Genomic DNA, 15,210 nt, shown 5'->3' on the forward strand with positions numbered 1-15,210 from the left:
CTGTTGAACCCCCTCACATCTTTCAGTCACGGCGCCCCACCTGCTTCGGGGACTACTGTTGAAGTAATTAGCCACGGGTAGCCTCATCAGCTCCCCATGGCATTACAAGACATCGGGGTCGGCTGCGCCCCTCAAGAATCAAAGACCAAAGCGTCGCCTTCTAGCAGCCGGCTAGTCCAAGCGGCCGGCTGCCAGAAGACGGCAAGGCCCAGAGGGCGTCCTCAAAGTGGACCGACTCCTAGCAGGCGACCTCTAGAGAGGCCGGCACCTAGCAGGCAGCCCCAAGCGTCCTCAGAGTCTGCACCCACATAAATACGATGAGACGGGGCATGGCTACAGCACGCCCTGCCACCCCCAAACCTAGGGCCAAGCGTGGCCACAGTGCACGGTACCAGATGAAGATCTCCCTTTCGGTGCGGCACTGTTGCCACTCCGCCCATGACATCACCTATGGCAGAGAAGGCCATGCCTCCACTACGGGCTGTCGGTACAGTCCAAAGGCGGTGGGCCTTACCTGTCAGTGAGAAGCCAGAAGGCGGTGACCACGGACCAGCCGGCATGAGGGGAGGCCGACTCCTAGCAGGCGGCCCTCCCCTCCCACAATGTCCGTGCGCCATTAATCAGGAGAAATGGGGAATGGCTACAGTGATCGCCCGCCAGGCGGCGGTACTGTAGCCACGCCTCCTCGACAAAGCATGCATCATTACGAGCATCGCTACAGTGCTGAGCAGCCAGCAAGACCTGCGAGCAGCGAGCGCGGCTTGTCGGCCAAGTACGAGACAGCCGGCGGGCCTCATCAGCTAGCAGAGAAGCTGGCCACCAGAGACACTGACAGTCAGGTCCTACACCCGACAAGATTACCTTCGTACCCCTAGGGTAGGCCTATATAAACCCCCAGGGCACCCATGCAAAGGGTTCAGACATTAGTTCATTCACACACCCATATAGATAGAGGAAGCTAGGGCTAGCCTTGTTGTTCTTCCCCCTCTAGAGAAATAGCTCAAGGAGCAAGCTTGTAGCCACCATTGTTGCTTGAGTGATCATGCATAGAACCCATAGAGCAGGACTAGGGGTGTTATCTCCTAGGAGAGCCCCGAACCTGGGTAAGATTCACCGTCGTGCATGTTTGTGCCTTATCTCGTTTCCTGGCACCCGCGACATACTATTAGCCCCGTCCATGATAAGCCATCATTTGGCATATGTCGCCCGACACCCCCGACACATGCTATCTTGAGGGAAGCCACTAGTGAAACCTATGGCCCCCGGGTCTAGTTTACATCATATAAGTTTCCAATCTACAATTCTAGTTTACTATTTAGTTTGCAATCTTTACTTTCCAATTTATACAACAAAAATACCAAAAATATTTATCTTATTATATTTATCAGATCTCACTTTTGCAAGTGGACGTGAAGGGATTGACTACCCCTTTATTGTGTTGGTTGCAAGGTTCTTGATTGTTTGTGGAGGTACTAGGCGATTTGCGTGTAGTCTCCTACTAGATTGATACCTTAGTTCTCAAAAACTGAGGGAAATACTTACGCTACTTTGCCGCATCACCCTTTCCTCTTCAAGGGAAAACCAACGCATGCACAAGAGGTAGCACCGACCGGAAAGTTGCTCTCGGTTGCGCACAAGTGAGGACGAAGTGCGCAGAAAAGACTAGTATTGATCTATGGGGCTAGTCTAGATCCCGCCAGGAGTAATGACCACCGGTGGGTGTGTCCGGAGCGTTATAGCCGCCCTAGCACACCCACTGGGTGTAGCCCTCGAGATTCGGGCCAACTATGTAGTAGTTGGGTCGAATCTTAAATGCTCTGTCTTGTGCTGATCCCTACTCTATGTCGGTGTCCAAAACCGGCCGATCTCGTGTAGGGGGTCCCGAATTGTGCATCTGAGGATCGAAGGTAACAGAAGACAAAGTGGGGGCGATGTTTACCTAGCTTCAGGCCCTCTTAGTGGAGGTAATACCCAACTTCTTGCTTGATTGTATTTGATGAGTACAGGGGTTACAAGGACCTCGAGATCATAATGGCTAAACCCTAGATGTCTAGCCTATATGACATGTGATAGCCTCTACGGACTAAACCCTATGGTTTACATAGACACCGGAGGGGCCTAGGGTTGTACAGAGTTGGTTTACAGAGAAAGGAAACTACACATCCGGACGCCAAGCTTGTCATCCACGCAAAGGAGAGTCCCATCCGGACACGGGAAAAGGCCTTCTATCTTATATCTTCATGGCCCATCAGTCCAGCCCATGTCACATAACCCGGATGCCCGGGGACCCCATAATCCAGGACTCCCTTAGTAGCCCCTGAACCAGGCTTCAATGACGATGTGTGCGGCGCGCAGATTGTCTTCGGCATTGCAAGGCGGGTTCCTCCTTCGAACACTCCAAAGCAGTCTTCCGAACGAGTGAATTGTATCCGGCTCCGTATAATAGTTACAACCATCAACCACAAAGGCAGAATATCCAATCGAAGTAAGGGATGTCCACTGACAACTTTTTCGGCGAAACATTACGTCTTGCCTTTATTATTTTGAACCATTTTCTGGCCTCCGGCTTCGCGTTTCGAGACGCAGCCTCCATTGACACGTCTTGTCAAAGTAGAGATTGTATCCCCTTATTGCAGGATTCCCATCAATACGGGTTTGGGTAATCCAACCGTGCCATTCACACGACCCTTGGGAACAGGCGAGTTTTAAGGCTTTAGGGGGGCGCTTGATATTCACGGCCTATATAAACGGATAAAGATCCCTTCTTTTTACCCCACACCTTCTTTCTTCCTTAGCCTTCCCATCCTTGAGCTCCAGCTCCCGAGTTTTGATCTTCCCCATCGCCAACCCTTCCAGCCATGTCTGGATCCGGTTCTCAAGGCAAGTCGGCGGCCTCCTCCGTCATAGAGAAGGACGTCAAGGAGCTCCGGGAGGCGAGGTACTTCACACCGGAAATCGCACACAGGCTCCCTGCCAAAGAGCAAGTCATCCCCACTCCAGAGCCCGGCGAGAGGGTTGTGTTCATCCCTCACTTCCTCCGCGGGTTAGGGTTTCCCCTCCATCCCTTTTTCCGTGGCTTGATGTTCCACTACGGGCTAGATTTCCACGATCTGGCCCCGAATCCGTTCCTCCACATTTCGGTGTTCATCATCGTATGCGAGGCGCTACTCCGCATTCCCCCACACTTTGCCCTCTGGTTCAAAGTCTTCAATGTGAAGCCAAAGGTGGTCGATGGGCAGCATGCGGACTGCAGCGGCGCCATGGTGAGCAAGCTCCCCAACACCACCTGGCCCAAAGGGGCCTTCATGGAGACCGTGAAGGTGTGGCAGCACGAGTGGTTCTACATCACCGAACCCCGTGGTACCAAATGAGCGGCCACTCCTAAATTTAGATCCGGGCCCCCTATGCGACTCTCATCGTGGACCAACAAGGGTCTGGACTGGATCTCGACTAACAAAGTGACGATGCTGCAAAAGCGCATCAAGAGTATGATAAACAAGAACACTAGTCTCACCGACGTGGTTCAGGTGATGCTCTTCCGCCGGATCCTCCCGTGCCAACGCCGGCCTCTCCTCATGTGGGAGTTTAATCCGGAGGGCCCCTGGACCCTGCAACTCTTCTTCGGCACAACACATGAAGAGATCTGGAAACTGATTTTCAAAGCACAGAAGACGTGGCCGGAGAAGACCGAAGACATCGGTCTCGACAGTGCGAATCCGGCTACTGAGGTAAGTATTTTACTTCCGAACACAATTTCGGTCCATATGTCAGAGGGTATACTAAGATGTACATTCCTCATTCAGGTCTGGATAGCGAAGGCGGAGCAGATCAGGTGTCCGGTCCCACTACCCGAAACCCAGCCAATCCTCTACTAACGAGGATGCTGGTCCCGGCGCCCTGTCAGGCGCCGTAGAAAAAGGCCAAGAAGAAGAGCAAGGAGGCCAAAGGTGGCCTCCGACGTAAAGGTAGTCCGGACGCCGTGTCCGGAGAGACCAAAGCTCACTCCTCCCACGAGGGAGATGAAGACGAAGAGGAGGAGGAGGCAGAAAGCAATTTTCCCCCTAAGGGGAGGAAGAAGAAAAGGGCGGCCTCCGTAGACCCAGAGGTAGAGGCGTCCAAGAGGGGGAAAATATCCCTCTCGGATGGCTCGGATTCGGATGCCGAAGCCATCCCGAGTGCCGCCCCAGGTCGAAGCCCCTCGCCGTATCGTAAGTATCCGAGGATGCCTTACATATGTCCAGTCTTTATTATTGTAGTCTAACACATTGTATGGTGTAGTCCGGCCTGTGATCTCCCCCAACAATCATCATCGACGGGGAATTCTCTGGAGCCAGGGATGGTGGAGAGCAAGACGCCTCCACGAGCCTCCCCACCAACTGCCACGGACGACACCAAAGTGTTGTCCCGAAGGGCCTCTCCGGGCCACGGAGTGGTGCGGGAGGCCACCCAGACGGCGCCAGAGGGTAATGCCTCGGCTGCCGAGAACATGGGGGGCGCGATCCCCATGGATACAGACAGCGGGGGCCCTGACCAGTCCGGCCCCCAGCTGAACACCATTCTGGAAACCCAAGTGGCTCCGGAACCGAATGAGCGACCCCCTTCAAGGGAGGGGGAGAGCCAACTCCGGCAGTGACCTCCACTAATCCGGAGGCGGCGAACACACTGATGGAGGCACTGCAATGTGCTTCCATCATGGAGGAGCACCGCACCTTGATGGGTGTGGTGGTTGAGAAGGTTCAGTCCGCCAAGAGCGGGCTGAATGAAGCCTTCACTAGCCTTCTAACAGGCTTCGAGGTATGCGACGTAATATTCATATGAAAAATATGCCTGTATATAGTGAGTAGCCCCTGAGACTCGGTTCGGTTTTGAAAAAAGGCCGAATAGAGGATCAAGTAATAATCAGGAGGTGACGTACTTTGCTATTTGCTAATAGGCTTCCCTGTTGGCGGCAACCGCCCAGGCACTAAAGTTTCCGAATTAAATCGGAAGCTGAAGCTGGCTGATGATGAGATCGACCGCATTAACAAGCGGTTTGATGAGGCACAAGGTATGCTTTTTAAAAGATCTCTTACAAGCCTAAATTGAAATGCAAACTCATAGTTTAAGCTCATGTGCTGCTATGTGTATGATTATAGGCAGCGCGAAAGAGATCGAGAACCTCAAGACTGCCCTTGCCGAGGCCAAGGAGGAGGCGAAGGCGAGCAAAGCAGCCGCAGACAAAGCAATTGTGGATTTAAAGTCCGAACAGGTCGCCCGCCGCCGGTACGAGGAGAGGGTGACTGAGGTGGAGCTAGAGCTCAAGCACGCCGCCGGCAAGTGCGAGTCCTTGGAGGAGGAGAATAAGGCCCAGGCAGCCGAACTCGTCAAGGCCCTCCAAGAGGCCAAGGAGGCACGGACCGAGTCCCGGGCAGCTCGTGAGGAAGTCCGGCTATCCGAACAGATAGCGGTTGGTAAGCCCTTTCTTTTGCAGACTATATTTGGTGGTCAAAGATATGCCTTGCTCACTCGACTGTGGAGTTCTCCATTCTCCAGATGCATTTGCGGATCTTCCGAAGTGTGTCACGACGCCGCGCAGTTCTTCCGGGCCCAGGAGGGGCACACGATGGAGAAGCTCTTCTGGTCACAGTTCGAGGCGCAGGACCGTCCGACGCTGTTGAATAGCCAGATGATGCAATGGGCAGAGCTGCATAGGATGTCCGGATTGGCTATGAAGGACATAATAGTCCGGCTGTGGCCAAAAGAACCAATTCCTAGTAGCTAATTTGGCTTGGTAAGGCGACTTGCCGATGCGCTGCCCTGAATTGAAGCTGTCAAGCGCTCAGCGTGTATAGAAGGTGTGCGGATGGCCTTTGCCCGTGTCAAGATGCACTGGGTGAAAATAAAGACCGTCGTCGTGGCGATCGAGGGCCCACCCAAAGGCAAGGACCACCACAAGCTAGAGAGGTATTTTGAAGATGTCCTGGAGGGTGCCCAATTAATAGAGGGTCAATGCTCAAAGGATACCATATTTGAGTGAATGTATCTGAGCTGGCCAGACATTGTATTATGAACCAAGGCTTTGTAATATATTTATGCCTTTATCTCAAATTACTTGCCTCCTGTCCGGCCGTATTTTATTATTCTGAGAGTTTGCCAGTCGTCGGCTTTAGCCCCCACGTGGATACTACGAGGGTGTTCGGAATAATGCATGATCACTCTTGACCCAACGTCTTGGTCTGTGAAGGAGGTGACTACGTAGCGAACCAGGCAATCAGACTATGCAGCTTTAGCACTTTCACTTAGCCATAGGAGTTTGCCAGTGACTAAGTACTAGCCCCTGGTGCGTATGCAACTATCCGAGCTGGGATGCCTTAGGCGTGTGACTGAACGGAAGCCAGACCTTCGTATAATATGGAAGAAATTACAATAGATTTATATCAAGTTGTCGAATAGCTGACCAGCTCTCGCCGCATCATGACAGTCGGTATTTGGCTTTCTCTACCGAGGCGTTTGACCGGACGAACCGGAAACACAATCGCAGTAGTTCTCCCTTTACTACCCTAGCCGAACAAGCGGAATGTAAGGTAGTAACAACAAGAGCAGGGCAACCCAACTATTGACCAAAGACATGATTCGGAGCTGATGCATATAATGCAATATTCGGGACGCTGAAGTATACTATAAAGGTATTTGGACTTTTGTTTTTCAAAAATATATGTGGTCGAATAGTGCCCCTGGCAATTTATGTCGAGGTGTATACGTTAATCTATTGTGAAGACAGAATACAGTTTATGAAATAAGCCAATACCAAATAGGGTTGGACAAAACTGTTTCTATTATAGTCTGACTGATACGTCAAAATGTGCTCTTACAAGGAATGCCACAATCACCAAGGCTATTTTACATGCCAAGAATTTGAGAATGAGGGAAAAGCTCCATACATGTCCTAAAAAGGTGATCTTAAAGATCCTTTGGACACCCTACCGCACATCTGTGCTACTTTTCACCTTTGGTTTCGGATCCTTTAAGAGGATCAACGATCGGGTATATAGAAGGGGCCTGGTAAGGGGCCCTTTGTATCAGCGGAAATATGAGAGAAAAGAGAAAAAAGAAGAAGGAGATTAAGGTCCGAATAGGGTCGAGCCGTATTGTGGACTTTGTCCTTGATGTGCCTCCGTCCCTGCCCATGGTATTTTTAGTGCGTAGTTATGTACGTGCGGTACGTATGCCGCGATTAGGTGGGGGTTTTGATGGAGGATCAATTGCTACTCAAGTTCTGGATGAACCGAACTGTCGTTCTGTAGGGTTGGTCGGACTCATTTAACAGTGTCCGGGGGTTTGATGGCCGATGAAGTATTCGACTTGATAAGGCCACCCTGTACCTCGGCTGCAAGGACCGCGGTATGCTCCTCAGTATGGAGGGAGAGCTCCATGTTCACATTGACTATTATGACGCCGAGTGGTCCGGGCATCTTAAGCTTTAGATAAATGTAGTGCAGGACTACATTGAAACGGGTGAAAGTGGTTCTTCCGAGCAGTGCATGGTAGCCACTGCGGAAGGGGACGATGTCGAAGATCAAGTCTTCGCTCCGGAAATTATCTGGTGAGCCGAAGACTACTTCCAGCGTTATTGACCATGTTCAGCAGGCCTCTACACCGGGTATCACTCCTTTAAAGGTGGTTTTAGTTGGCTTGATTCTTGACGGATCAATACCCATTTTGCGAACAGTGTCCTGATAAAGCAGGTTAAGACTGCTGCCACCGTCCATAAGGACTCGAGTGAGATGGAATCCGTCGATAATTGGATTGAGGACCATTGCTGCCGAACATCAATGAAGGATACTGGTCAGATGGTCTCTGCGATCAAAAGTGATTCGACATGCTAACCATGGGTTGAATTTTGGGGAAGCTGGCTCTATGGCGTAGACGTCCCTTAATGCAGCTTGCGCTCCCGCTTAGGGATATGAGTAACGTAAATCATATTTACTGTTTTTACATTAGGGGGGAATTTCTTTGGCCCCCCTGTGTTTGTTGGGCGACGCTCATCGTCGTCCTCGCTGGGCGGCCCTTTCCCCTTATGTTCTGCGTTTACCTTACTGGCCTGTTTAAATACCCAACGGTTTCTGTTGGTATGATTGGCAGGCTTGTCAGGGGTGCCATGAATCTGGCAGGGCCGATCGAGTATTATATCCAAACTGGATGGACCATCTTTGTTTCCTTTGAATGACTTCTTCTGCTGACCAATTTTAGAGCCACTGAATCTGGCGTTGACCGCCGTATCTTCGGTATCTTCATTGTTGCTTCGACGCTTGTTTTTGTTGCGTCGTGGCCTACCGTTGCCATCTTTGGCTTCGGAGGTGCCACGGTCGCTGGTGCTGTTGCTTCTATGAGCTAGCCAGCTAACTTCTCCATGCAAAAGCGGGTCATGAGCGCAGTAAGAGCTGCCATGGACTTCGGTTTTTCTTGGCCGAGGTGTCGGGCGAGTCACTCGTCCTGGACGCTGTATTTAAAGGCTGCGAGGCCTTCGGCGTCTGGACAGTCGACAATTTGGTTCTTTTTAACTAAGAACCTGGTCCAGAGCTTCCGGGCTGACTCTCCGGGTTGCTGGATTATGTGACTAAGGTCATCGGCATCTGGAGGTCGGACATAGGTACCTTGGAAATTGTCTCTAAAGGCATCTTCCAAATCTTCCCAGCTATCGATAGAGTTTTCTAGGAGGCTGATTAACCAGTGACGTGCTAGTCCCTTTAGTTTTAGTGGGAGGTACTTGATGGCGTGAAGATCGTCACCGCGAGCCATGTGGATTTGGAGAAGAAAATCTTTGATCCATACCACGGGATCTGTCGTTCCATCGTATGGTTCAATGTTCACGGGTTTAAACCTTTCTGGGAATTGGTTCTCCATTACTTCATTGGTGAAGAATAAGGGGTGTGCAGCGCCTCTGTATCGGGCGACGTCACGATGGAGTTCGGATGACGTCTTTATGTGGTTTTCAGCCTGGGTGAGGTTGTGCCTATTGCGCCAGGCCTGATGGCCGTCTTCTCACGTTTGGGCACGCCCCCTAGGTCCATAGATTGATCTGGCTTGGCCTGCTCTATTGTCCAGGTCCTATCGTAGGTCGTAGGTGTACCCTGGGGCCGCTGTCTCTCTACCACTACGGCGGAGTGGTGCGGTCTGGTGTTCGGCATGAGTGGTTGCTCTATCCCGTACACACTGTGGCTGGTCTGGGTCATCAGCACGGTCATGTCTTGACGGTATTGGCTCGAGGGCCTCGTCGCCAAATTGTGGTAGTAGCCGACGCTTCGGATAACTCTTTGCTGGGCGTTGAAGGTCATACTCTTCGGCACCTAGGACCTGGGTCCATCTGTCGTTGAGTATGTCCTGTTCGGCTTGGAGCTGTTGCTGCTTCTTTTTTAAGCTTCTCACAGTGGCGATTATCTGGCGCTTAAAGCGTTGCTGCTCAAGTGTTTCCTCTGGCACCATGAAGTCTTCGTCGCCGAGGCTCACATCATCCTCAGAGATTGGTAGATAGTTACTATCTTCCGAGTCCTCGTTCCCGATTGGATCGTCAGGGTTAACTTGCCCCTCCTCCCAATTATCTTGTTCGGATGTTGGCTCGACGGGGGCTTCAGGGTCTTTGGCGTTCTCCGGAGTGTTATTATCTCCGGTGCGGGTATTGCTTTCTTTTTCATGACCTGATTTTGAGCAGCGCCGCTGACGTCGACGCTTTGGTGGTGCCTCAGTAGGCTTGTCCTCAACCGGATCCTTCCTACCATCGCCGCCATTCTCTTTGGGTGTGTCCACCATATACACGTCATATGTGGAGGTGGTCGTCCAACGTCCGGTAAACGGCGGGTCTTGGCCTTCTTCGTCTCCGACATCGTCGTTCATGCCGTCGATGTCTTCGGAGGCGTAGTCTAGCATGTTAGTTAAGTCCTCGACAGTGACTATGAAGTGGGTGGTGGGTGGGACGTAAAATTCCCCGCTTTCAACCCCTAGTCTGGGTTGGGATAGTTCGAAGGTGATTCTTCTATAATGGCGAGGGATCGCATTAGGTCCAGAGCCTCGTTTAAGAGCGAGGTTTGGACGGGGAAGCGAGAGTCCATGGAGCTGGTATCCGGGGGGAGTCCGGCTTTCCAATGACAGGGGGAGGCCGGTTCAACTTCGGGCTTGCCGATGACGCAGTCCCCTCCGGATCTCCGGTAGCGAGCTTCATAATTGCAGAGGGTTCGGTGGGATCTAAACTCCCATCTTCGGACTAGGTAGTTTGCTCCGGATCTAAGGCCAAAGCAGTGGTCGGGGCCGCGAATCCTTCGAAGATCAAGTCTCCTCGAGTATCAGCGACATAATTCAAATTTCCAAAACTGATCTGATGACCAGGGGCGTAGTTGTTGATCTGTTCAAGGTGGCCAATTGAGTTGGCATGCAGCGCAAAGCCGCCGAACACAAAAATTTGACCGGGGAGAAAAGTTTCCCCGGAAAGGCCATCGTAGTAGATGATCAAATGAGCCATCGATCCTTCTGTTGACGGCACAGTGGAACTCTCAATGAAAGCACCAATGTCGGTGTTAAAACCGGCCGATCTTGAGTAGGGGGTCCCAAATTGTGTGTCTGAGGATCAAAGGTAATAGGAGACAAAGGGGGCATGATGTTTACCCAGGTTTGGGCCCTCTTAATGGAGGTAATACCCTACTTCCTGCTTGATTGACTTTGATGAGTATAGGGGTTACAAGAGTTGATCTACCTCGAGATCGTAATGGCTAAACCCTAGATGTCTAGTCTTTATGACTTGTGATAGCCTCTACGGACTAAACCCTCCGGTTTATATAGATACCGGAGGGGCCTAGGGTTGTACAAAGTTGGTTTATAGAGAAAGGAAACTACACTTCAGGATGCCAAGTTTGCCATCCACGCAAAGGAGAGTCCCATCCAGACACGGTAGAAGGCCCTTTATATTGTATCTTCACGGCCCATCAGTCCGGCCCATGTCACGTAACCTGGATGCCCGGGGACCCCATGAACCAGGACTCCCTCACTCTCCACAGAAACTGGATGCCTACCAGCTCGGTGTCTTCAACCAGCTTCTAGACAAGCATCGGCAGCTCAAGGTGCGGCTCACCGCCAGGGAGTAGGCGCTCCGTGTTGCCGAAGGTAAGCTTCTCGTGTGCTCTTAGTGGGGGCGCGCTAGCGCACCCACTAGGTGTAGCCCCCGAGATTCAGGCCAAATACGTAGTAGTTGGGTTGAATCTTAAAGTAGTCTTGACTTGGCTTCACTCTGAGTTCTTGTTGGAGCCGCAGCAGCTGCGGTGCCGACTAGGCTAACCTGGCTGATCCGAGCCGGCCATCAGCGCGACCTGGCCGTCTCCTATGCCGGTCAGCTTCGGGCCGAGGTAGCGGAGCTGAAGGCGGAGGCTATGGTGGCCCAGCGGGCGCTTGCCTAAGCCAGCTGGCGGCAAGAGCAGCGGGCTAGTGACAAGGGCCGGCTGCAGGCCGAGGCGGAGCGCCTCAAGGCAGAGGCGGCCAAGGCGGTGGAGGCCCATCAGGCCTTGCTGAAGCCGGCCAGCAGTGCGACAAGCTGGCTGATGACAAGGGCCATCTCTAGGCTGAGGTGGAGTGCCTGCAAGCGGCAGCCGTCACGGCAGCGGAGGCCCACCAGGTAGAGCTCCTCCGTCGCAAGGAGGAGCATGAGAAGGCAGCTGCTACCAAGGACACTGAGTTGAAGGCGGCCACCACCAAGGTCGCCAAGCTAGAGAAGGCACTCTAGGACCGCGACTGTGCCGGCAACAGGGAGCGGCACAGTATGTTGCTCAAAGCACAGTACCTGGTCGAGACCTTCGCCAGTAAGTGCTTTCTTTGGATTCTACCGGGTTGCGAAGCCGACTTTCTGTCCTTTTTGTTGCTGACCTGTCTTGTTCTTCTTTTTGATAGGGATCTTCCCGGAGATGCACAGGGTGGCGGAGGAGGCCGTTCGCTTTCAGCAGTCGCCACAGGGGATCATGGGCGCAGGGACTGACATGCAGGTCGCTTGGACCTTCTCGGAGATCATGAGCGCCGCTGAAGCTTGCGTGCAAGTCGTGGGTGAGCAGATGGTGCGGGTCTTCGAGGCTGGCGTGGGGATGACGGCAACCCTCTGGCCAGGCGCCATCGCGCCAAACAGCTACACGCGGCTGGCGTGGTGGTTGGAGGCTGGACTGATGCGGCTTCATGCATGGTGTGTCTCCGCCGCTCATGCCGACACCGAGATGGCGCTCTGCTACCTCTTGAGCTCTGTGTTGGATTTCCTTGAAGAGGAAAGGGTGATGCAGCAGAGTAGAGTAAGTATTTCCCTCTGTTTTTGAGAACCAAGGTATCAATCCAGTAGGAGGCTACACGCAAGTCCCTCGCACCTACACAAAACAAATAGCTCAACGCAACCAACGCGATTAGGGGTTGTCAATCCATTCACGGTCACATACGAGAGTGAGATCTGATAGAGATGATAGATAATATTTTTGGTATAAAGATGCAAATTAAAATAAAAGGGCAAAGTAAAAAATCAAAGCAATAATAAAGTGATGGAAGATTGATATGATGAGAATAGACCCGGGGGCCATGGACTTCACTAGTGTCTTCTCTCAAGAGCATAAGTATTCAACGGCGGGTGAACAAATTACTGTTGAGCAATTGATAGAATTGAGCATAGTTATGAGAATATCTAGGTATGATCATGTATATAGGCATCACGTCCGAGACAAGTAGACCGACTCCTGCCTGCATCTACTACTATTACTCCACTCATCGACCGCTATCCAGCATGCATCTAGAGTATTAAGTTCAAGTAAACAGAGTAACGCCTTAAGCAAGATGACATGATGCAGAGGGATAAATTCATGCAATATGATAAAAACCCCATCTTGTTATCCTCGATCGCAACAATACAATACGTGCCTTGCTGCCCCTATTGTCACTAGGAAAGGACACCGCAAGATTGAACTCAAAGCTAAGCACTTCTCCCATTGCAACAAAAACCAATTTAGTAGGCCAAACCAAACTGATAATTCAAAGAGACTTGCAAAGATAACCAATCATACATAAAATAATTCAGAGAAGATTCAAATATTGTTCATAGATAATCTTGATCATAAACCCACAATTCATCGGTCTCAACAAACACACCGCAAAAAAGAAGATTACATCGAATAGATCTCCACGAGAGAGGGGGGAACATTGTATTGAGATCCAAAAAGAGAGAAGAAGCCATCTAGCTACTAACTATGGACCCGAAGGTCTGAGGTAAACTACTCACACTTCATCGGAGAGGCTATCGGGATGATGTAGAAACCCTCCGTGATGGATGCCCCCTCCGGCGGAGCTCCGGAACAGGCCCCAAGATGGGGTCTTGTGGATATAGAAGGTTGCGGCGGTGGAATTAGGTTTTTGGCTCTGTATTTGATCGTTTGGGGGTACGTAGGTATCACTACAAAAAAAAGACACATCCGTGACATTTAGGGCCAAACGAAATTTTTTTTGTCATACATATGACACTTCTATGACGATAATTGTGACAAAACCCGGTATCATCATAGATGTGGTGGGCTCCTACTTCTATGACAAAAAATCATGACAGAAAATGGGCTTTTCGTCCTGGGCGGGCCGGAGAGGCAGCGGCATGACATTCTTTGGGCCGTCCATGACGGAAAAAACCATGGTAGAAGCGAGGGCGAGGAAAATTTTGGGGAGTTCCCGGTTACGGTGGGAGGTCGGGGGGCCGAGCGATGCGCGTTTCTCTCGTAACGTATGCACGTGTGTGCGAGGCGTTGGCTCTAACTGAACCCGAGCGAGGCGTTGGGCTCTAACTGAACCTGAGCGATTGTACTGCAGGCTTCGCGTTACTGAACCCGAGCGATCGATCGATGGCTGTTAACTAAACCTGATTGAGCGATTCCTTCGTGAACAGGACCCCGTGGTGTGGTGGAGGGCTGGATGGACAGTAGACGGTGGAGGGGTGCCCGTGCAGTGGTGGTTGAACCGGATCCCGTGGTGTGGAGGGCTGGATGAACAGTAGACGGTGGAGGGGTGCCCGTGCAGTGGTGGTTGAACAGGATCCCGTGGTGTGGAGGGCTGGATGAACAGTAGACGGTGTTGAATAGGAGCCCATGGAGGCTGGAGGAGGTCGACAGTGGAGATGAACAGTATCCCGTGGAGTCCCGTTTTACGGTACGCCACACCCCTCCCGATGAACATGACCCCCGTTTCGACCGTAGCGCTCCAACACAAGTCTGTTTCATCCGTTTTGCCGTACGCCACACCCCTCCCGATCAACATGACACCCGTTTCGACCGTAGGAGGTCCGTTTCATCCGTTTTGCGGTACGCCACACCCCTCCTGATCAACAGGACCCCGTTCCGAACGTAGGAGGTCCGTTTCCTCTGTTTTGCGGTACGCGATGCCTCATTTCCATCGCCTATTCTGTCCAAGCCCTCCCGATGAACACGACCATGGCTCCCATGCGTTCCGTTGCCTCCCGATGAAGACGACGCATTCCGTTGCCTCCCCATGAACATGACACATTCCGTTGCCTCCCCATGAACACGACGACGACACTGTTTCTCCGTTCCGACCTAGCCATCTACACGAGCCCTGGCCGTACGTATGCGCGAGTAGGCGTTCGAGACCCCGCCCGTATGTACACATACGTGGCCATATTTTCTTTATTGCACACTGGCCGTTGTACATACGTGTACATGCTACGTGCGCGCCTCTACTACGACACGTGCGCGCCTCTACATCGACCAGTATATATGTACGTACACGTTCACGACCAGAATGACACCGCTACGTACGCTTCGACCAGGTGGGTCCCGACGTGCGAAGATGTAGCTGGTGTGTCCCAGCAGTCGGGGGGGCGAAATACGGTGGCCCGTCCGGTGGGTCCCGCTGTCAGGTGGAGGAATAATTATTTTGCACGTAATAAGGAGGCACTTCCATACTGCGGCCGTGGACCCAGCTGTCAGCCTCTCCACGTACAGTCCACGTCCGATGGGAGCCGTTCCTTGACCACGCTGCGCCAAGAGCACCAGGGCGGTGGACGACGGCGAGGCCTAGGAAGGGGACGACGCGGAGCCGGGGAAGACGCGGCAGTGGATGCCCACGCATAGAGGAGTACGAGGGTTCACTGGTTCGCTGCGGTGTGAGGCTGCCGTCGCCGTAGAATAACAGGGGGTGTGGGTGAGTAGAGGGATGGCCTGGCCA

Source organism: Triticum urartu, chromosome 5 (assembly GCF_003073215.2).
Source record: "Triticum urartu cultivar G1812 chromosome 5, Tu2.1, whole genome shotgun sequence".
Taxonomy (NCBI): Eukaryota; Viridiplantae; Streptophyta; class Magnoliopsida; order Poales; family Poaceae; genus Triticum; species Triticum urartu.